Source organism: Pseudopipra pipra, chromosome 2 (genome assembly GCF_036250125.1).
Source record: "Pseudopipra pipra isolate bDixPip1 chromosome 2, bDixPip1.hap1, whole genome shotgun sequence".
In the NCBI taxonomy this organism is placed as follows: Eukaryota; Metazoa; Chordata; class Aves; order Passeriformes; family Pipridae; genus Pseudopipra; species Pseudopipra pipra.
The window spans coordinates 56286415-56310495 of record NC_087550.1 but is presented as its reverse complement, the minus strand read 5'-3'; the positions used below and the strand labels follow the sequence as shown (position 1 = coordinate 56310495).

The following is a 24081-nucleotide window of genomic DNA, read 5'->3' as shown; positions in this document are numbered from 1 at the left end:
CAACATCCACACATAAACAAAAGCTGGCAGAAAATAATCACTTATGATCCCCTGGTTCAACAACTGTACTGTGGAGCTATTCTTCCTTAGAGTGCTTTTCCTGATCCTGTACATCTCCTACAGTTCTGCAGTCAACAGGACTGCATCAACAGGATCATGGGTCTATATCTCCGTATATCTCCACCTGACTCACACTTTGTTGCACACTCTGTAAATTGAGTTTTTAAGTGACACGCCCAGCAAGTGGCAATACTGGGTTTCATCTCCTTTATGTTAGAAAGATCAGAAAGACTGTGATCCTCTATTTTTTCAGTGATTGCCCTACCTACCAGAGAGAAAAGTGAGGTGGGAAGGAAAAAATTATTCCAGTTAGATTTTAAAAAGAAAGCAGATTCAGCAGCATTTTATTATATGCTTAATTCAACTTCACTGAGTTCCTACATTCTAGATCCCAATAAGGTGTAGGTGGATAATCTTAGCCTAAGCAGTTCTGGGTATGCACAAAAAGAAGAAATTATAATAATAAGGACATTTCAGGCTGGACATGAACACTGAATTTTAAACATTTTTACATATAGTCAGATACTAAGCAAAGATTTCTTTACATAGTAATCCTGGCTGTAGTGTACATTTGCACTGCTCAGCAGAGAGCAGGTTCACAGGGAGGATAATGCATGTTCCTTGGCAAGCAGCCCATACAGTTTAAATCCATTACACTCTATATGACTTAAAATGAGTCCTAAAGTCCCTATTGATCAGTTCCATACGCATCAAAGCCACCTGAAGCATATGGTATTCAGCTGTACAAAATAGCCCAAACAGACTTATCTGCCCCATATTCACCATAAGGCATCACCCCAAGAACCTTTTGGAAAATGCATGTAAAACAGACTTGAAACTGACAAATTCAGGGCCACATCATCCCCAGGCCCAGGACTGCTGCAAGAAGAGGAATGAAATGTCAAGAACACTTCTACTGCTTTTCAGAATCACTCAAAAAATGGAACCATATGTATTTGGCAAAGGGCCTGGACCCACACTTAAAACCATACACATATTTTTTTGAAACTTCCTGAGTCTTGTTTAGGGTCCCTAGTACCCTTGAAACTGACCTTTAAAGACTCATTTTGAAAGGTTCTCACGGGCAAAAAAATCTGTAGCTAAACAGCCATTTAGAATCTACATATAAGCAGTTCTTAATTTCATATTCGAGTGGCATTGAAACATTGCTTGAAAAAGCCAGATAAAATTAAAATATTATTTTCATTTAACTGAAATCAGCAAAATTGATCTACAGTTAACTGGATAAAAATGGTTTCTCTGTGAAATTACATATTTTTCAATGTATAGCAAATTTACACAGAGCAACAGAAAGGATTAAAAAAATTAAAAATATAATTTAAATGAAACAAATGCAATATAAGTAGATTCACATTCTGAATTATGACAGTTATGTATCATTCAGAAAAAGAAATATTATTGACATTACAAAACCAGGTAAAAAATAATTATCCTGGAAAAGTAAGAGTAAAGGAGGTGTGGACACTGTTAAGTAACATTCTGAAGTTCCTATTACACATAAAATATATTTAAAAATACCTTTACAAAATAATCACAAGTTCAGTGAAAGTGCATTTAATAAAATACTGTTAGTCATCTAGAATCTGCTTGCGGACATGAAATCTACTACCGTAGGAGACCTATGACTGCTGAATCTCATCCCATGTGCTCACTTGCATTCCCCAAAAAAAATCTGTTCTGATAATAGTTTATCCCTTTTCTGTATGTTTTTTATTTGACTATCATTTGTGTCAAACAATAAAGTATTGGGTCTTGTAACTTCATCAGCTACAGATCATAACCCTTTTTCATTCAAATTAATCTGTTAGTTGGACTCAGGAACTGAATAGTGTAGAAATAAATTTCTTAAATACATCAGTACAATAGTAAGGTTTTGATGACAACTAAGGCCCCATTTTGTGTAAAAAGAAAATAATAGTTTTATAAGTGTAATGAGAAGAGAGAGGGATGATTCATTCTAGGATCCTTAGAAAGAAATGAAAAAGAATTATATCTTACCAGACAAGAGAATTGTCCACCTCCATGTGATTACTAAGTTAAAAAAGGGAAGAGTAGGAAAAACTATTTTGGACAGAGAAATACCAATGCAAAGTAAAATGACAGATCACTAAATCTTATGGAATGTTTTTAAAGAATATTGAAATATTTTTAAATAATATTGAAATAGAATCATAAGTAGCATCATTTAAAGAAATTAGAAAATAAGCTTTGAGTTTCATTACATAAATGTATGTCTATATAAAAGTGATACATTAAAAAAAATAGTTATGACTAGCTTATTCCTTAGTCAATTGTAAAAAAGAAATCAAAATAGGTGAGTAAATACAACTATGTTACATACTCTATTACCTACCTCATTTGTCAGGAGTCAAACAGAAATGGTCTTCTATAGCAGTAGCAGCAACCAAACTGTGTGTTTAATATTGAAGGAATCAGATGAGCAACCCACTGAATTAGCCCTGGGAGTCTCAAAACTCACAAGCAATGTTCCAGGTGGATTCATGCACTACTGCTTTATAAAACAGAAGAGGTAAAAATGGAATAGAAAGGACTATTCCTACATGTATAAGAATCAACAGTCATTTTAGGAACCATTTTGAACTGTACTGTTGAGTCCCTTCTGTGCTTTAAACTGGGATAGGTCTGTTAATTCAACTCACTTATTTCATCTGCATTATGCAGGCATCAAAATGAAGAAAACCTGTATTGAGACAGGCAACTATTTCCAAAATTCTTTGGGGATCTCATATATCTATTTACTCCTCTTCCTGTTCCCTCTACTGAACAATCACTGTCATTGTTTTTGGTTTTACTCTTCTCCATCCATGCTTCTACTATCTTTGACAAACTCCTTTGGAGTTATATTGCTTCCATTGAGGACAATGCAATGATTTCCGTCCATTTTAATGGTCCAATACAAAGGTGCAATGTACTAACTCTTTACAGAATCTTAGAATGGTTTGGTTTGGAGGGGGTCTTAAAGGATCTCCAACTCCACCACTTCATGGTCACGGCAGCCCAGGTTGCCCTTGAGCTTCACATTCCCCACCAGCACCTCCTTGTTGGTTAGAATAAGGTCCAGCACAGCACCTCTCCTTAATGGATCCTCTGTCACTTGGAGAAGGAAGTTATCATTTTTGGAGTAGAAGTTTTCATCAATGCATTCCAGGAACCTCCTGGATTACATATGCCCCCTCATGCTGTCCCTTCAACAGACATGGTTGAAGACCTCCATGAGGACCAGGACTTGTGAACATGCGCCTGCTCATGCCTGTCTGTAAAGGCCCTCATCCACTCAGTCTTCCTTATAGGGCAGTCTGTAGCAGACCCCCACTGTGATGTCACCTGTCTCTGCCTTCCTTTTAATCCTGACCCAGAGGCTCTCAGTCAGCTCCTCATCGATCCCCAGGCAGAGCTCCGTGCACTCCAGCTCGTCATTGACATAGACAGCAACACCCCCACCTTGTTTCCCCTGCCTGCTCTTCCTAAAGAACCTGTATCCTTCCATTCCAAAATTCAGGTTATAGGAGCCATCCCACCATGCCCTGCAGGTGTGTACATGTTCCCTGACTTCTCTTGTTTATTCCCTGTGCTGCATGTGTTTGCTTAGAGGCTTTTAAATTGGGTTCTGATGAAGCTGACTTGCTGGCTGGAATGGCTGGAATTCCTTTTTGCTGTTCTGCTGACCTGTGATCCCTCTCCAGGCTCTGGGCATCTTTTGCCGGCCCTGGCACCAAACTGGTATAAGTGGAATAGTCTGATGTTCCCATCCCATGGCAACTTTAATTTAAAGCCCTCTTCACCCTCTTGCCAAGTTTATGACTGAAGATCCTCTTCTCTGACAAATGGAGCCCATCAGTCCCCAGTAGACCAGGTTTCTCAAACTGAGTCTCATGGTCATCTTTCTCTGAATTTCTAATTTTTTTCACTTTTTGAAATAGCTTATGATTGCGTTCTCTGCCTCCATTAGAAAATCTCTCTATTGCTACTGTATTTCACTTATACTCTATAACATTTATATTATTTAATTATGAGAATAGTTCTGGGAAATAGTATAATGAAAGGCATTATACAAAGCAAATGTACATCCTGTTATAATTTGGTTTGGTTACTGCACTGCGTTTATATGCTTCAAGTCTTTCTTCCCTAATAGTTAAATTCATTTATGTCACAGATGCTTGGTTATTGGTCTCCTGCCTCTTCTTAGAGGTACTGTAATTGAGCACCTGCGTGTGGGGACAGAGGGAATTGGGGGTTCTTGATTAATTTTCTCCAGCTATAAATTATTTATTGTCTTGTACCAATCTCTTGTCATCCTCTTTGGGACTCCTTTAAACTGTCAGAGATACCTATTTACTTCTAATTGATTGTTACTCTGTGCTCATTGAGTTTTCCTAGATGACAAACACGGAAGAAATATTAAAACTAGCCATATCTGTTTGCAATAGGAAGAGGTGGCGTAGTATAAATTATTGCTAACAGTGGAGTCTAATCTTTTGAAGTACTGAATTCCAGGCAGGAAGATCACACTAGTCTCAAAGAATGGCTAGTGAGTTTAAACTTCCTGGGCAAACTGCTGCAGCTGACCCAGTTTGAGCACAGGGATGGACTATCTGAACTCCAGAGGTCCCTTCCCACCTCAGAAATTCTGTGATTCTGTGGCAGAGCTGGCTAAGCATCGAGTTATCTTTCTCATGAAAAATTAGGAAAGTGAATTTGACTCCTTACCATCTCATGCACAAAATTGGGCAGTCCCACTACTTGTCTGATCTGTTTCTCTGCATGTAAAATGAACCTAATGGTACTTGCCTTCTTCAGTATGGCACTTGATATATATGTTTAAAAAAAATAAATTCTTACTACATTTTATATTAATGTCACATTATAACTGTCCCTGTTTTAACATACTCTGTCTTCAGAATCTGCCAATCATTTATCTCACAAGATTAATGAGACACTGAAAAAAGAACCCCAGCTCTTCAGATGTTAATTTTGTCATTCTGGCTTACAAAGCCCTTGAATAAGAGGAGGAAAAAAATTATCTTGCTACAGGAAAATATTGTCCACTGTCATGTGGAAAAACACTCTACCTGAAAATATCCAGAGAACAGCAGTAGCTGTTGCCTCATGAGAGCAGAATCGTTCCCAATCAATAGGAGGTCAAAGGTATGGCACCAGAAAAGTCAGGAAGATGATAACATTTGGAGGAGCCAGTGCAACTGTTAGCAACATAACATTGAACTGAAGGCTCAGTACACTTATAAATGGATTACTGTGAGCCAACATCATTTGTGGAAAACATCAGAATACAGACAACTCATAACTGGCTATGTAAGTGACTTTAAAAATATTGTAGGGAGCCATGACAGAATCTATAACAATCTACAGGAATATCTTAGTTATATCAAGAGTGGGGTTTTTTTAAAGCATTCAAATCAATATAGCTACATTTTACTATATTGAAATTACCAGAGTTGAGAAAAATGTCACCATTCACCATATCATCTCTATTGGAAACTGTGGATCCTACATCCTGAAAAAATGTTCTTGTTGGAAAGGGAAACTTTAAAAATTAGGACACTCATGTCTGCCTAGAAAATATTTATTTATATAGTACAGGAGGACAGCATACTCAAAATACACATTGTCACACAGGATGCGTACAGGGGCTTATCAGCAGGGATCCAAAGCTATACCATCCCATTAGGTTTTAACAGAAAGAAAAAATGATGATACATAACATACTGCTATATCTAAAGCCCCTGTCACAGTGCTGCTGGCATGTCGTTGCTCAGCTTTGATCAAATTACTTTACATCCATATTTTACACACGTGATGAGAGATCCACAAGAAGATAATCAAACTCCTCTTTCCTGGACAGTCAAATAAATCCTTGTATCCTCTTTTCAGTTACTACTTGCATACATTTCAAATGGTCTATTGCAGCTAAAGTGCTCACTGGAAAGTAAATTACATAGTCCCTTCTCCATATTAGTGCCACACACCATTAGCACCCTTTTCTGAAACCTATAGGCAAAGAACATCCAATGGAACACAAAACCTGCAACAACTTATAAATTACTTATCCTGACTATTTTTCCAATAGTATATTCATCTTAGAGTACTATTAACTCCATTCAAAAAGAATGAAGCTATTTAGTAGAACATGCTTTTACTCATTTTAGTTCATAGGCATTTGTAATTACACTTGAATTAAAAAAAGATATCTGCAATGGTATTTGTTCATTCCAATGTGTATTCACTCTCTTTTAAGAACAGAACTCTTTCAGAGAGAGATGGCTCTTAATAACAAACCTATTTTTTATATTTAAACACAATTACACCAAAAATAAAACCATCATAACAGAGCACTCATGTATACATTGTAATTACTTAAAGGAAGATGAAGATTCACTCGTTTAAATACAATGCATGAAAGACTGGGGTTTTCATTTTCTAACCAAGTATATTGATAGTAGTTTAACTAAGCCATCATCTTTATTACACTTCTGCAAAGACCTTATCATAAACCAGTGGTGCTTAAGGCATACTAAAATTGTAAGCATTTTCTCTCTCAAAGAATTAGCACAGTGCCCCTCTGGCACTGTTTTGAAATTCTTCATTTGCTCCATAAACATTAAAATGCTGGCAGAGCAGAAGTGTAAAGAGAGAACACCAAATAAGCATTATTTAACAGCATTCAAAATCAGCCTAATTGTTCTAAATGATTTATTGAAAGTTACTATCATGTAAGACAACTAATAATACAAAATAAAAGGACAAGAAGTTTTCAAAATTCATACTAAACTAACAAAAATTGTAGATAGCAGTGCTTTTGCATCACAACGTAACTACTTTTGATTAGCAGTGCTAAAGTAATGCTATCACCCCTTCTAAAGCAGCTACAATTCCTATGGATCAGCCCTGTCTTTTCCTCTTCTTCATTTTTCAATTAGTCTGTTTAGGTAGACAACATGAGTGGTCTTACACCAAGCTGTGTTTGAATCAATGTTGAAGCAAAAAGCACGCCACTTTTCTTCTTATTCAAGTCAGTTTTAGTAATTTCACACCCATCCTTAGAAGGCAGCTTGGAGCTTTTTCAGCAACTTGATCAAAGGGTATCGAGCTCTTGCTCCAGCTGACTCCCAACTAGGGAGGTTCACACACCATTCAGCATAAGTACTGAATCTAGAATAGATCTCAAAGGGACAGCATTTTGCACAAATGGGAGCAAGCAAATGTGGAGCAGCTCAATGGAGACCTCAACCTGGTTGGAACACCTGAGGATGGATGCAACTCTGCAGAACTTGGGACATGATGTTCATAAAATTTTCTTCCCTCTGGCTAATATAAATCTAGCCTCCTCCCTCTGGACCTACTCTAAGAGTGTTTTTCCTCTGCTGAGGACTCCAGACCTGGATGCAGTACTCCAGGTGGGGTCTCACAAGAGCAGAACAGAGGAGGAAAATCACCTCCCTCAACCTACTGGCCACATTTCTTTTGATGCAGCCCAGGATACGGTTAGCTTTCTGGGATGCGAACAAACATTGTCAGCTCACAACCAATTTTTTTTTCGCCGATCCTTGTCCTCAGGACTTCTCTCAATCGATTCATCCTCAGTTCATGCTGGTACTAGGGATTGCCCTGACCCAGATGCAGGACCATTCACTTGGCCTTGTTGAGCTCACAAGGTTCACATGGACCCAGTCCTCAATAATGTCAAGGTACCTCTGGACGGCATTCTTTATGTATCAACTGCACCACTCAGCTGAGTGTCATCTGTAAACTTGCTGAGGGTGCACTCAACTACAGTGTGTAACTGCACTGATGAAGATATTATACTTCATTTGTCCCAGTACAAACCCTTGAGGGACTCCATTAATTTTTGGTTTCCACCTGGACATTGAACCCATGATTTTAATTCTTTGCATATGAGCGTCCATGCAATTCCTTACGCATATTCCATTAAATCCTTATCTTCAGTTTAGTGGCAAGAATATTGTGGGAGACCATATCAGAGGCCTTACAAAAGTCTAGATAAATGACATCTATAGATGACTTCCCTGGTCTACAGATGCAGTTACTCCATCGTAGAAGGCCATTATATTTGTCAGGCGCAATTTGCCCATGATGAAGCCAAACTGGCTGTTTCTAATGACCTTTTTGACTTCCTTATTTTGACATAACTTCCATGTTTTGGAAGTTATAACTTCCAGGAGATTGTCTTCCATTATCTTAGTAGATATTGAGGTGAAGTTGAGAGGCCAGTAATTCCCAGTGTCCTCCTTTTAACCCTTTTTAAAAACAGGTGTGATATTTCCTTTTTTCCAGTCACTGAGGTCTTTGCAGGATGCACCTACCACAAATTCTGAGGAAACTGTCTGATGTCATCATGATGACAATCTCAATTACTTTCGAAAGGTCATGATGATCAGAGGAGGTTCCTCAGGGGCTTGAAGAAGGCAAAGGTCGCCCCTGCCTTCAAGAAAGGCAAGTAAGGTCCAGAGAACTACAATTCGGTCAGCTGCACCTAAGCCTTGGAGAATGCAATGGAGCAAATAGCCCTGGAAACCTTTTCGAAACATGTTAAAGTAAAGAAAGTGACTGGACTGGCCAGCATGGATTTACAAAGGGGAAGTCATGTCTGATCAACCTTATAGCCTTCACAACAAAAGGACTAGTTCAGCTGGGTGGGAGTGAGAGAAGTGGCTGTTGCTTATATCTACTTTGGTAAGGCTCTCAAGACTGTCTCACGTAATATCTTCATAGACAAACTGAGGAAGTATTGATCAGTGCAAAGTAGTGTGGACTGAAAACTAGCTGAACCACTAGATTCAGAGGGATCTGACCAGTGCCATGAAGTCCAGGTGCAAGCCATTCTGCAGTGTGTCCCTAGCTGAATGAAATTTCTATGCCTGAGACACTGGTATGTTTATGATAAAATAATTTCTAATCACAAGTGTTTCAAACACAAGTGTCTCCAAGATCCCTTTAGAAAGAAAAGCACTAGTGCCAAGCAAACATCCATTCAAAATAGTGTAGCTATTTATGTATGGTATTTCTCAGACATTCCTTCAAGTATTTTTTTTCAGTTAAAAGTATCTTCATAATAGCATGTAAAAATGAAACTTACACAAAGAGACAGGCATCAGGCTTAGTCTTAAGATTTTCTGTGATTCAGTCTGAAAATAAATGCCATTAGAGAGTTCATATATTTAGAACTGAGCTTTAACCTTATCTTTTTTATTTGGTTTATCACAAATGGCATAATCCCAAAGGAGGTCTATGTATTATGCTACCCCCAGTAGCATAAATACATGGTTAGTTATAGGAGTTTACACCTACACATAGCTTTCATACATTCTTAAGACATGCAAAGTAAAATAAATTTTAATTTTGAAATATAGAGGGTCAAATATGAACCTCTGAGTGAGCTGGTCTAGTGAAAGGTGATTCTGTCCACTGCAAGGAGGTTGGAACTACATGATCTTTAAGGTGCCTTCCAACCCAGACCATTCTATGATTACGATTCTATGAAATAAACCAAAGGCAACTCCCTAGTAACTCCCAAGAAAAGCAGAGTGCATGCTTATGCAAGGCAACTGTAAAATGTAGTTCATTCGAACATCTTCTTTTTTTTAGATACAATTAGGGCAAAAAATGAGACAAATGCAATCATAAGGAAAAGTAATGCAAAGAATAAGAAGGGTAATACAACCGAGATGCTAAGTTGATGAGATCACAAAGACAGGTGGAAAGGAGGAAGAAAGACAGAAAAAGAAAGGGGAAGATGATCAGTATGGGGATTCTGTGAACTAACAGTGTAGAACAGCAACCTAGCAGCTCTGGGCCACCGTCTCTGAGCTCAACTCTGTCATTCTTCATTAAGGGATTCTGAGATCTGAGTTTCTGCTACAAGTAATTGCTATGTATTTCCAAAATTATGCCAGCCAGTGCTAATTCTCTATGTGGTGAAGATAGCTATTGCCCTTGAGCATGGAATGCTCTGGGAAATGAGTTATCATCATCAGAAGAGGGGACATGATGGTAATGGAGGAACAGACACTGGTGTATGCAGCAGTCATGGGTAATGCTTCATTTACTTCAATAGCTCTCTTTTTCCCTCTCCTTCTAAACTCCTTCCCAGTTACTGATTATTGCTGCACTGGGGTGAATTAGTGGTGCTTTGAAAAGAAGGGGGAAATGGCATAATAAAAGAAGATCTGGAATGCAAAATATGTGAGAAACATACTACATTGAAAAATAAAATTCCTAAATTAATAAATAAAAAGCATGAACCTATAATCTTACCACTTACTCTTCAGTTACATCTATGACCAGTACTAACAACAGCACAGTCCTTGTTTCAAACGAATAATTTAATTAATTACTAATTTAAAAGAATGTCTTGAAAGTGTAAATGCATATATAAAAATAGATTAAGATAGGTAAATTAAAAAAAGTTGACATAACCCAAATTAAAGTTTACATTTATAAAATACTTTTGTATCAGTGTGGTATCCCTGCCTGCAGCAGTGTAGTTGGAACTAGATGATCTTTAAAGTCCCTTCTAATCCAAACCATTCTATAATTCTATAAATGTTTGCATTTATGTAATACCTGCTTTGTTTTGGGTAGAATAGGTACATAAGGGAAATTTGAATATATAGTGTAAGTCTTAGCCCTGGTGAACAATCTCTTCAAATGGAACTTGACTGCCTTTTCATTTGTTCAAGTATAATTAGGAATAAATTCATTGAAGTTGGAGTTATAATATTACACACACCTTGTGATATATGAAGAATCTGCTCTATTGCTATCAACAACAGATTTATTAATTTTTATGAATTTATTAAATATTAAACAATGATTTTATCTAGTGCTTTGTTCTCGAGCAAAATATGTGATTCAGCTCAGTGTAGTTTCAGTCATCTCAAAGCTGATATCTTTAACAGGTATCTAAACACAAAGTGTGACTTCATGTATGCATCAAATATCTCTACATGTCATGACAGACAAAAGGATATGATACACGGACTTGTCCTTTTGACTACTTTGAGCCACACACAGAGCAAAGATGTTCAGTCAAGGAAATCATGCTAAACCCAGTGCAAAGCTAAAACTCCAGACTTCATGTATGGCAGACACAAATGCCAGCATGACCTGCTTTGATCTAGTGATCCTTCCCCATTGGATTGCATTACTTATTAATGTAAATTTAGTCCACAACTTCTGGTACTTTACATTCAAATTCCTGCCCTTAATGAGTTTTATATAACTATAACAAGGACTGCTCCACACTAAAATTCTTTCTATCCACAAATTACCCTCCCCCCTAGCTCCCCCAAATCAGTTGTTTAACATCTCAGATCCACTTTAGAATTTATCTCTGAAAGAATGCGTCTCTTGATTTTTCGTGGCAACAGGCACTAAACACCTTGCAATCCTCTGAATGCCAATGTTATATGTCAATAATGTTTACCTCAATGTATCTTCACTGATCCAAGTTAGTTTTGATCAGTCTCACCCTTCAGTGTGTTCTAGGAGATATATCCAATTTTTATACTACCTGGTAGTGCAGTGAATTAATTCCTTAATTTTGACACAACATCCTTGACAGCAGATCCCTTCTATGTGGGGGAATAAGAGAACCTGGGTAGCAGGATCCAGTGCAGTACACTGCAGAGGAATATTGTCCCCAGTTTAGACAGCTTTAGAAATCTAAACTTTTATTTCCTTGCTCTATTAAATCTTCTACAACCATCAGGCTGAATTTGCGGTGTCTGTATACTTCTCCCTAATCTTCTTTGACACAATTCTCTTTCTCTTCCTATCTATTCAATGTTATTTGCCCATCCTTGCTCATATTGTCACCAACAGGTGGGCAAATCAAGTAAGCCTAAGAAACATGTTCAGTGTAGCAGAAAACAAAAGCATCCACATCAAAAAAAGAAAAGCAGAAAAGAAAAAAATGTACATCGACTCACAGTTTCATTAATGCACTCAGCCTTTAGCTGAAATTTCATGAGGTAAATGGCCCAAATCAGGCTACAAAGACATTTGAAAATGCATATATATCTTAGGGCTCTATATGGTATTTGGCTTTAGAACAATTATTGGAAAATTCAATTAATTTTGCAGAGTACTTTATGCTGATCTGTACATGTCATAAAAGAGAACTTCAGGCAAAAATAGTGCTGTCTTTTGGTATGAACACTGCAAAGCAAAGCAACTCCTGGGACATTCTCTATTGCTAGCATTTCCTGTAGGTAGCTTGGGAGATTGGAGAGCAGGCAAAGGAGGGATGGAGTGTGCTGTTAGCACTGAACACCTTTCAGCTTCACAATTACCTTCAGTAATGACTCTTGAGTAGCCATTTTGGGCGGGTGGATCCTTCAACATAAAGGCAATTTGTGAGTGGTCAGTCTGAAGAAACAAAAAACTGTGTGAGTGCATTCACAAGTCAAAACCATCAAGGTTTTACAATTCAATATTGCAAATTTTTGTATTAGACAAAGTAAAACAACTTTATATAAAATTCCTTTCTGTATGACCTCAGACAAAGGTCATACAATGCTATTCAAATAATCTGAAGAGAGAGATAACCTAACTGATATTTCTAAATTATGTTGGTTTGTTCCAGTGAATGCAGTGAAGGAGCAGGAGGTTTGGATCTCAGATTAAAGATATTCTTAAACCTCGCTTGTACCCATTGAGTAGAATATAGAGAAGTCCAAGAGCATCAGTAAATCTGCCCAATGGATAAGAACCTTAACAAGTCCATTCTGCAGCTGGAGGAAGCCATGTCAAAGCAAACCACCAGAACCCAATAATGTCCCTCTTTAAAATAAAATAACTGCTTGCTTTTCATAAAAAGCAAACTTACAAGGCATTAGTGAGAAGTCTGACTCCATGTTTTTGCGTCTTTCTATAAGCCGTCTTCATTTCAATGTGAGGAGGCATGAGAAAGGAACACTTGGCTCCACAGTTATAAGCATCCCTGATATATGTCTCTTTCCACTTAAGGAATCCATTTTGGGAAGGATACAGTTGTCTAAATATTAGTGTCTAATGATTTTTGAGATACCCCAGGGAAGTAAATATGTATATGTAAGGCTGACAGATACCACACAGGACTTAAAAGGGACTTGTACCCTTCAGTAACCACAGCTGGGAGCCAGGCAGCATAGCCTACATCATCTCACGAGCAAGAGGTTATTCATATGTGACTCAAGTGCATAGAGCTATCAAGGTATTTATAGATAGCCTGACTCTGTCAGAGACACAGAGCATAATGACAGATCTGATGAGTAGATTTGAAGGACAGTAAGCATGAAATTAGCCCAAAGAAGGAACTTCCTTCCCATCCTTCCTTCTCCTTCATCATTGGGCTGTTGGCACTGTTAAATTCTGTTGATATTTAATAAAAGCTAGCATCTGTGCCTTGCTTGCCTCCAATTACAGAGCTTCATCCTAGGGCTACTTCGGAGCTTCTTGCAGACACTGATGCTTGAAGCACAGCTATAACAAAAGAATGGACTGACAGATTTTTTTCTGCCTCTAGCTACTTCTTTGTTCTTTTTGATTTCATTTGCCTCAGTTTTGTTTTTGGTTGGCCACCCTAAATGACCAGCCTGCAGCAATGGCACCCCTGTAGGAGACCATTTGATCAATACTCTCTCTATGCAAAGCCTTCTAGGAACAGAAAATATTAGTGAAGGATGCTTCCATGCCCCAGTTACGTGCAAACACACATCACCACTGCTACAGCACTGTCGCAGTTTCTGAACTGACTAGAGATAATAACAGGGATTCTTTGTGTATAAGCCATGACAGATAATGTGAAAGTACAGTCTATAATTGTTAACAGCGAACTTCATATATGAAGGTTATTTCAGAATTTCCCTATAAAGCTACTTTAGGGATAAAATTCACTTCAGATCATGGTCAGCATCTGTCAGCGAGAAGAAAAAGCTGGAGGAAAAACACTATTCAGTTTTATCCTTACTTATCTCCCTAAGAGTTTTCTTGGACAGCTAGATGACTAAGAATAACTGGTTTAAAACCTCATATTTATAAAGTAGACAATATGAAATAAGAAAATAGAGGAAGGAAGAGAAAATGTAAAAGGCAAATAACAGTTCAACTGAAATCTGAGTTATATTGAACCAGGCGTGCCTTCACTATCTTGCACTTGCTACTTACTTAAAGTCAAATGTTACTTGAGTTTTCAGGCTCTAAATATTCCAGTTTTTCTGCAGTGATTATGTTGGTCTTTCCTGAGTCATCACTGCTAGTGCTGATCATTTGACTAGACCATCAGTAAGTCAGCTATCATGTAAACCACATATTTAGGCCTATTTTCCTACATAATCAATTATACCTATGACATAGAAATTCTTAAAACTGTTGTACATTAAAGGAATCAAAATATGTGTCTATTTCTACAACTTTTCTGTGCAATTTGTTAACATACCTATATACTATAGATACTATGTATTTCTTGTAGACATTACATGGGAAATATTAAAATTGGTTTTAACTAAAGTGCAGTTTGGTAGATAAGTTCCTGAAGTTATCTTGAACTGCACTAACACAAAGAATTTTGTTCTCTCCATTTTTTTCTGTACCATCCAAGATATGATTTTCATAATGCTGTGAAAATTCACATTTTAAAAACAAGGTCTTTCAAAGGTACCCAGGCAGAAAAATAGTGATACATTTGGCAACTCTGAAATTCTTGAATTTGAGTTCTCTTCTATAATCTGGCATGTACAATATCAAGGAGCATTATTGATCCAGTTCAGAAATGTATATATAATTTTCTGTGCAATCTTACAGATAACTGCATTTTTTTTTCTGCTGTACTGCAAAATGTTACTCTGGGGGGATGTTTGATATTCCCGTCACACTAGTCAAAGCCAGGTTTAAGACAAGGTATTGCAAGAAAGAGAAATAGGCTACTTGCATGCCAAGAATTCAGGTTGAAACCAACACTCTCTTAAACACAGTAGATTTTTCCTCCTTTCCCCTAAGGACCTCCAGGTTATTCAGCAAATGGAGCTGAACCACTTTACCATTTTTCAGTCAGTGTGAAACAGGCCCTAAATGGAAAAGTAGTCTGGCTGTGACACACAACTTCAGACACTGATTCATCATCCAGCTCAATGAAATGCTTTACTGGAGAGAACTGAGGAAGTAACTTTCTTTTCATATTCATATCCTCAACTAATTACAGATTCAGTCTCACTACGAAAAAAACCATAATAGACAATCACTACTGATGAGCACTGGGTCAAAGAAAAGCTGAGCACACTCTACATTTGTATTATTCTCTTTAATTGAACTTCCTTCTTAATAGCAACAAATAAAATCTCCTTTCTCTGCTCATAAAAAGCATATATGTCTGCATCTTCAAACTCTAGTTAGACTCAGAACTACATAAGTAGGTCTACTTTTTATAAATATGATTGTAAGATAATTTGGGGGAGAATGCAAAGACTATGAATCCTTGAAAGAACGACTCTAGAAGCGGGTCCTTCACAGCAGCAGCTCTCCAGGATCGAGTGGAGTGGAAAAACACCGACTACTTGCATTTTTATTTTACAGTTTTCCCCTGAATTATGTAATTCCCCTTAGCCATGCGATCCCCCTGCGCAGTGCCTTGTTGTCTCCCCTCCCTGAACCAGTCCCCGCCCCTGCACAAGCATTATTGGTTGTCTCATCCTCTTCTCCCCAATCCTGGTTTGTTACTGGACTTTGGTCCTCCTGTATCCCCCATTGGTCAGCAGAGCCCTCAAGCCACTCCCTTTCCCCCAGACTTTTGCCCAGTCGCATTCCTCTTTTTAAGCCCTCCCCCGGAGACCTTAAAAGCCCACAGGAGTTTCAAATAAACCACTTTTAGCCACTGGAATCCAGAGAAGGAACTTCGTGGCTCTTTTCTCCTAGTGAAGGGGGGTCACGCCACTGAAACTTTCTCTGAGAACCTGTGAGCAAGGAGTCGCTAGCAATCAGTTCTGTTAATAATTTATATATCTTTGTGAGTAATTAGTATAGCTTTTATGACCTAGACCGCCTCTTATGAAAATCATAACTATAGAATACCTGTAAAGAACCAGTAGGGACTTCTTGTCACTATTTTAAATTGCAACAGGGAGTCATTAATTTTTACTCTTTTTAAACCAGGAATCTTTCTTTAGAAAATATGACTTCCTAATATACAGAATAAGCTGGACTCAGAAAACCTTTTTTATATCTAAAATGTCAGAAGGTAAGTCCATTTCTTTGAATACTTGTAAGGCTAGAAATTAGAGCTCTATGCTACTGGAAAGAATCAGTTTCCCAGTTTCTAACTGTGGAGTATCCCAAGGTACTGGATGTTAATGTCATGACATTTTAGATATAGAGAAACTCTTTTGAGCTATATTTAGAGATTTCAAAGACTCCCTCTGAAACTTTCATACAATTGGACCTACAGTAAACAGGGAATCTAACTTTATATTAACACTACAAGAGATAATCCATAAACATACTTTAATGTTTTGAAATACACCTATGTGGCATGTACAGAAAATATGATGTGATTATACATTAAAGGTTTTCCCACCGTAAATATAGGTCATTCAGAACAAACACAACTGACAGCAAAGACTTTGTGAAAAGGTAGTCTAAAGTGAAAAATTTTGGTCCAGGCTCAGAGTTCTAAAGAAGTCAGCCTTTTTATTTATGCAGTTAGTTAGTTAAGTCCACAGAGCCAATATTTGTCTTTAAAGTTGCAGCTTTTTTTCATAGCAAAGAAGAGACTATAAAATGGCATTTGCTATCACCCTTCATCAATCTTTCTTGGTCCTTCCTTCAGCACCAGAGGTTACAGACACTCACACACACACGCAAAAAAAAAAGATTGATGAGGAAACATGGAAATTCACATAATTTTTTTATTGTTTCTTCTGCTGTTTAGTTATGTATTTATTCAACAGTATATCTTAAACTGTAAGGAGAAATATACATGCTTTTAGAAGGTGGATAGGCAAGACTCTTGAATTTATACTCATGTATAAATTTATTTTTAAAGGCCACTAGTGTTTGATTTTATTTGATAAATAGTCTTCATCATCCTCACCTAACTTATTTAATACCTCTCACCTAGTTATAAAATAATTCCAAGCCACAAACATTGAAATTTAGCCAAATAAGAAAAGTCTAATAGTTAATTTGATTCCAACCTTTCATAAGGGGATTACATTGACATCAGATTCTCCTGTATTCATCTCCTTATTCCTATGGGACAATCATTTATTCATTTGTCAGACCAGATAGAAACAAATATAATCCTATGCATTTCCCTTAGGCTAATATTATTTCTATGTGATAAATTCTCACCACAAAATATTTGCTCTTAACTTGGTATGCATGGTTCTTTAAAGAATAAACAGTGATCAAATATACCTCTGTTACCGCAGTAAAATCCTGTGCATAGCAGCAGTGCTTTACAGGTGCAATGAAGAGAATTTTCATTAGTTTGAAAGAACATAGCAAACATGCCTTTTTTTCTTTCTTTTCCCGTACAAATATTATAGGGTCATCAATATGCAAGCCTATCATAAGATACTTGGTAGATTATCCATGTTATTATTCAGCAGAATGCCTAAAATTTAGGAAGCAGACCTCCCAACATGTCAGCAATTTAGAGATTGTCTTATAAAGCACTGCAAAAATAGGTGTTCACACACAGTCAGTTTTCCCATAAATGAGGTTAATTTGTGTTAGCAAACTGTCAAAGAACCTGTCATATTCTATTGTCTTTCCAAGTACAAAAAAGTTAAACAGATTACGAGACTGAAATAATACCCCAAAGGAATCCCAGACAATGAAGAAAATCAGCTGGTTTATAGCTTCTTATTTTGAAATTATACTTACATCTGATTCGAAGGAGTAATTTTTTCCTGATTGTGCATATTGAAGAACACTCTTCTGGATTTTTATTTTCATAACTCTTTCTTTAAAATTTCTGTAATAATAGCAATAGTTCTGGAGAACAATTTGACCTTGTACAAGGGTAGTGTCAAATATTTCACTCCATTATAAACTTGAATAAGTCATTTGATGGGTTTTATTCCCTGCATTTTTAATGAAACAAAAGATAAAATTTCACATTTTTGTGAAAACAACTACATGGTACAATTAGTAATAAGTGTTAATTAAACACAAATCTTTAGAACCATAGAAAGAACAACAATGTGTACTGGAAGTGTTCAAGAAAGAATCTATAAGTATAGACTGTACTTTTAAGAAATTTTGGGAGAAGTTAGCAATGCAAAGACATATTTGGAGTAATTCTAAAGAAATAGGAACCAAAAGTAACCTGACACATTAACAAAGGGGAACGGCTAAAAAAAAGCTTAAAGCCCAAATTCACAATTCACTAGGAAATGCCATACTTAGTGTGATAACATGAAATTCTAAATATGAGACAAATTCTGGCCTCACACTGGTTTCAGCATGGTTTTCAGAATAATTGCTTTGATTTCCTAGGACTTCAGTGAGCACAGAAACACACAGCACATGGTGAAGTACATACCTGTTCTCTTGAAGGTTAATAAAACCATTCAGTGCATATATTCAATTTCATATCTATGTTACCTTTTGCCAGACATATATATTATCATAAGTATAAGAAATTGAAGTTTTACCTACATTTTTCTTTCCCCTTTTTTTACAAAAAAAAAATATTATCCAGTTAAATGCTTGATGGGAATCTAGCACACTGTATAAATAAGTGAATACTTTTCTACTAAAATACTTCAAAATTGCTTCTTTATAAGAAATAGCCGAACACAGCAAGTGCATGCTAAAATCATGCTGTATTGCTTTTGTATCACTGAAAGCAAACAGCTATCTTTATAGTAAAGTTAATGAATCCAAGTAATGAGTCTCTAATACATGGGAGGAGAGACAGCAGAAAATAACACTGAATTCAACTGAGTTACCACAGGGAAGAAATTGTCTTATAGTGCCTTTAAACTACATTTCTCTCTGATAGCTACATTACCCAACACTTTAGTTTAGTTCTAGTTTTACAAAAAGACATTTGAAAAGTTTAATAAGACTGCAGTGTCCTTTCAAGATCGAGTCTTCTAGCATATCAAGCACGAGAAAAATCTTCAAAAATCACAGTGTCTACTGGTTAGCATTCATTAGAGTGACATTTACAATTTCACATGCCCAGGCCTGATTCTTATAATTTCCTATGACGTTCAAGTACCTTGAACTCTTATTGATTACAAGCCATTCAGCATTTTTCAAGAATCAAACAGAGACATGAACATGAAATCAGACGAACTATTTGTCTAGACAATGACACTAAAGCAGTGCAAACTGTGAATTTGAAATATTTTAGTCATATCTGGAAAACTTCTGCATTTAGAATTTTTCTGAATAAAGCGTGTATATACACATGTGTACAGGCACATACAACTAGAAATCTCCAGGTAGTTTAGAACCGGATTAGGATCATCCTCGGAATAAGAGACTTGATATAAGCCTTTATATTGGTCTGATTCAGCTTACTCGGCCACTGCTATCAGAGCAATATATCTAAAAAATCTTCAGTGAAAAGAGATCTTTATGATGCAGCAATATTTCCGGAATATTTCTAAATGGTGGAGATGTCAGAAGAAAAAAAATGCAATGTGTTATTCCTTCAGTGTGATTACTGTTGAAAAATATAGCCTCTGAATTGAAGTTTTAAGACTTTGATTTGAAAATACAAAATATTTAGCAGATGAACAAATTCAAATGTGTCTGTTATTGAAATTATATTGGGACATATCATTTACCTTTTCCAGTCATTTCATCTACCAAAAAAAAGCAGAAGTGAATGCATCCCTCTCTGTGTACCTAAATGCTGTCCACAAACTCAGACTCATACTCTAGAAAATATTTTCTCTAAAGTACTTTTGTTTTCATTCATTGCACTAAACACAAAAGCAAAAGTATTTTAAATCCCCATTTTTTGTTTTCCTTCATTTTTGTTTCACAAACTGCTAATTAGAAAAAAATATTTCATACAAATGATTAGCTCGTATCTGCTTTGACACTTGAAAGGTTACAGCAATAGGGAAAGGAAGAGCTTTAATTAAAGAATGAATTATTGACTACTTCATTTTAATTGATGTAGCCTTCTGCTATTATTTTTTGTGTTTATAGATATTTTATGTGATTCTGTAATCAAGATCACACACAAAAACAAGTCTTTAACTACTGAGTTTAAAGAATGAAGGGCTGCTGTATGATCACATTCAGCCATTTAAGTTCAAGAATCATGTGAAGTGCAGTTTCCATGACAACAAGTCACTAATTGCTAACAGAAAATAAAGTAAAAATCAACCTTGACAGAATTTGGCAGTGACATGGAAGCTGAAAAACCTTCAAAACAATTATACGACAATTTTCATGTATGATGAAGAAACACAAGCAACCCCACCTTCTGAGACATGGTGGAAGCACTCAGAGTTCCAGGGTTATTTTGGATTTGGCAAAGCTGGCTGCATACAGTACTCATTGTGCATAACACTTGATAGTCAACACCTACCTTCAGTAACAGATTAGAAGAGATGTTTGTGATGAGGTGATGAAGGATTTTTGCATCCTTGGGCTACAGATCAGCAAAGGAAAATGCTGTGGAGAATGCATGAAGTAAAGAATGACACAAATAACAAGATTTTAGCATAAATTCACAGGGTAAGAAGAAAAACAAATTAAAGGAGAGCTGAGAGGGAAGAAAAGAGCCATACTCATACATGCCTCTCATGCTAACTTATTAGTGAGCGTTTCAGACACCTCTAGGTTGCAGACAGAAATAGTCTTTTGAGACTAGGGAAAACTACTTGAGAAGCACAATGGTGCCATTCAAAATTTACCAATTTATGAACTGCTGCATATCATTTGTAAAAATTGCTTCAGCCTGAGTTACCTTTCACCAGCTCCGTAAGTCGACTCACTGGGTCACTAAGAGTGAACAAGAACATTTTGATAAATTCAGTTTCCATGACAATGAATTAGCCATGGAAAAGGGGGAGGTGTTGAAAGATCTGTGTTCTGTAGAATACTCTTCAAATGTTTGCCTGTTTTCATTTTTAGCCATTTAGTTCTCATGGCTCCGTTCCAGGACTCTTTAATTCACCAGTAGCTGTTTTTCCTCCACAGATTAGAGAAGAAATTCATCAGTGAATGTTTCACTCAGTGGCCCCATCTAATGTAAGAGAATATAAAAATGAATTTTTCCAATTATGCTTTTTTGTTTGTTTAGAAAGAATGCATCAGTCTCTTGTTGTTGTTCCACTCTAACCTGACTACAGAATACTTAATCTTTCTTATTTATTGCCCACTATTGTACTTAGGAGTACAACTGTAACTTGCAATTCATTGGGAGTTCATTTTAAATACCCTTGAGCCCCAAAAACAAAACAAAACAATGATTTGGTGCTTTCTTCAAAAGAAACAAGCCGATTAAAGTATGCCATATTCCAAAGCCTGCTACAGCCTACATCAATGGGAACGGTTGAGAAAAAGACCTCCAAAAACAACTGGCATTTATTTCTGATAGAACTGCTTAATGTTATTTTTCATTTGTCTGCCTTTTGAAAGGTTAAGCCAGTGGGATATTTGTTAGAGTCAGAACTGAAGTCTGCTCAAATTTGGGAATGTCTTTCTGCCATTTTCAGTGGGTCTGGTGTGAGAGCCTTATACTAATAAGATTAAGAGTGAAGTTGTTTAACCATTCACATAAGATACTTATAATTCATAATAAAAAGTAGCAGGAGATCAGGAAAGCTGTTTCCACTGGCTATTGGGATAGATCATTTTCCATCCCAAGGCAATTGAGACAAATTTGACTCCTTCGGAAAGTAAACCTGTTCTTAGTACCTCCAGCAATATACTCCCCATTGCCATAAATAAAAATTGAAAGGACTGAACACCTTGTTTCTGCTGTCTGTCTGCTGAACAGCATCATTTCATGTGCTGCACAAGAAATGGAAGGGGGTTTCAACAAGTTATTAAGGTCTGTGACAGCTAAGCACTGGCTAAAGTGTCTGAATGATTTGCAAAAGAAAGAAAATGCTACTAGCAGGAAATAAAAAAAAAAGAAGGGGGGGAAATAGGGAAGAAAAGTAGAGAGAAGGAGAGTAGAGAGGTCCACAGGAAGAGGGAAGGGAGACTGAAATTTAGAGGGGCAGTGGAGGAGGGGAGAGGGAAGGGGCTAAAGAAGGGGGGTGAGCAGGGGAAGAGACAAGAGAATGCAGGGGAGGAGAAGAGGAAGGAGATGATGAAAGAGAGGAAGAGACAGGGTGAGAGAGAGACAGAAAAGGAAAGGAGATATCGCTTTTGTACATACCTCTGCAAATCTCTTTTATTTGTATGTCAGTAAGAAACCAATTTCTATTCACTAGTGTATACATATATGATATTTGAATAGCTGTTTTGGTTTATCTTTCCACAGGTAATTCACACGCACAGGAATATTCACAAATAACTGTATATTTTCACTCACAGCCATTAACTTATGGACTCAAAGAGAGAGAGGAAAGGTTATTACTGGGCCAAAAAGATGATCTGAGGGATGGGGCACCTCTCCTATGAACACAGGCTAAGTGAGCTGGAGTTGTTCAGCTCAGGAAAGAGCAGGCTTCAGAGACCTTACCACAGCTTTCCAGCCACCTTCTGGGGGCTTATAAAAAGTAGGGAGAAGGACTTTTTATATAGACAGATATTGACAGGACAAGGGTAAATGGTTTTTAACTGAAAGAGAGCAGGTTTAGAACAGATGTTAGGAAGAAATTCTTTACTCAGAGGGTGGTGATGCACTACAACAGGTTGCCCAGAGAATTTGTGGATGCCCCATCCCTGGAAACATTCAAGGCCAGGTTGGATGGGACCCTGAGCAGCCTGATCTAATGAGCAGCATTGCTGCCCATGGCAGGGGGTTTGTAACTAGATGATCTTTACAGCTCATTCCAACCCAAGCCTTTCTATTATTCTATGATTTAAAACTGTGAGGCATCCATTCCACCCTAAAAAACTTCTAACTGAAAAGGTATGACAATTTTTCAAAATGCAAATGCCATTAATACTAGACTTTTGAAAATATTGCAGGGTGGAGATCAAAGTCATTGTTTTAGCCAGTGAGACTCAATTGTTCTGAAGCAGCCTCTCACAGAAGAAAAATAAAAACAAGAAAAAATGAATCCAGGTTGCTTGATACTCAGGAAATCAGTAGCCTTGAGTCTCTCAGTCTTTATTTAAAATAGCAGGGGCAGTTGTCATCAGGCACTGGAGTGTATATGGACAACAATAAACCTAACGACTTCTTTGGTATATCTACCATGTAGAACTGTTTCAACATTCTTAATTCAGATGTGAATGAGGTGTGTTAATAGCTCCACACTTCCACTCCTGGAGCCGAGGAATGCGTGCAGGTAGCATGCGTTCAGGTCCCATTGATATTAATGGTGAGAAATCGTTCAGCCTGCTGTTTTCAGTGAAGCATGGTACAAAGCTCACTGTGAGAGACAGATGTCTGGGGCTTCTTCACTCCATCCATGACCTTCAGTTGGCACCAGACACTGTGGTGCGTCTCGTCTTGTTAACATTTTAACAGGTGAGAGATGGCTAAACAACAGTTCTCTCAGACATGTAGATTGCTAATAAGTGTCACAAAATACACACCAGAGCTCAGGTGCAGATCATTAAAAGGGAAGCAAGAATGGGAGGAATAATGACATGTCAATCTACCTCAAATCAAGTTTGACACTCCCATGATACTAGTTAGCACCATGCACAGGGAGCTTTGCCTTCTGTTCTTTCGAACTTGAACCAGGAGCACAGCACTGGAACTTATTTCCAGATGCTTTTGGTTAAACTTTGAGCCCCTGCTCAGATTAAGGAAGAAAAGAAGAACATTCAGAATTTCATTTTTTTTCTAATAAAGGTTTAAGTGAT

At 37.1% G+C, this 24081-nt stretch overlaps 2 long non-coding RNA genes across 7 annotated transcripts in view; one reads left to right on the top strand and one right to left on the bottom strand.

Annotated features, from left to right (window-relative positions):
- The window catches only part of LOC135409696 (uncharacterized), a 34981-nt gene extending 13908 nt beyond the window's left edge, over positions 1-21073 (bottom strand). For 2 of the 4 annotated variants that reach the window (XR_010428326.1, XR_010428325.1), the window contains exons 1-3: positions 18001-18316; positions 12432-12507; positions 2435-2590 (exon numbers count right to left, since the gene is read on the bottom strand). This is a non-coding gene — a long non-coding RNA (uncharacterized LOC135409696). Of the gene's footprint in view, positions 1-387; positions 2113-2434; positions 2591-12431; positions 12508-18000; positions 18317-20674 lie in introns of those variants that run through there. The other 2 variants (XR_010428327.1, XR_010428324.1) reach the window with 2 other exon arrangements.
- LOC135409694 (uncharacterized) overlaps positions 3515-24081 on the top strand; it is a 40751-nt gene continuing 20184 nt past the window's right edge. The window contains exons 1-3 of one of the 3 annotated variants that reach the window (XR_010428317.1): positions 3515-3632; positions 16267-16351; positions 21289-21339. This is a non-coding gene — a long non-coding RNA (uncharacterized LOC135409694). Of the gene's footprint in view, positions 3633-15792; positions 16121-16266; positions 16352-21288; positions 21340-24081 lie in introns of those variants that run through there. The other 2 variants (XR_010428315.1, XR_010428316.1) reach the window with 2 other exon arrangements.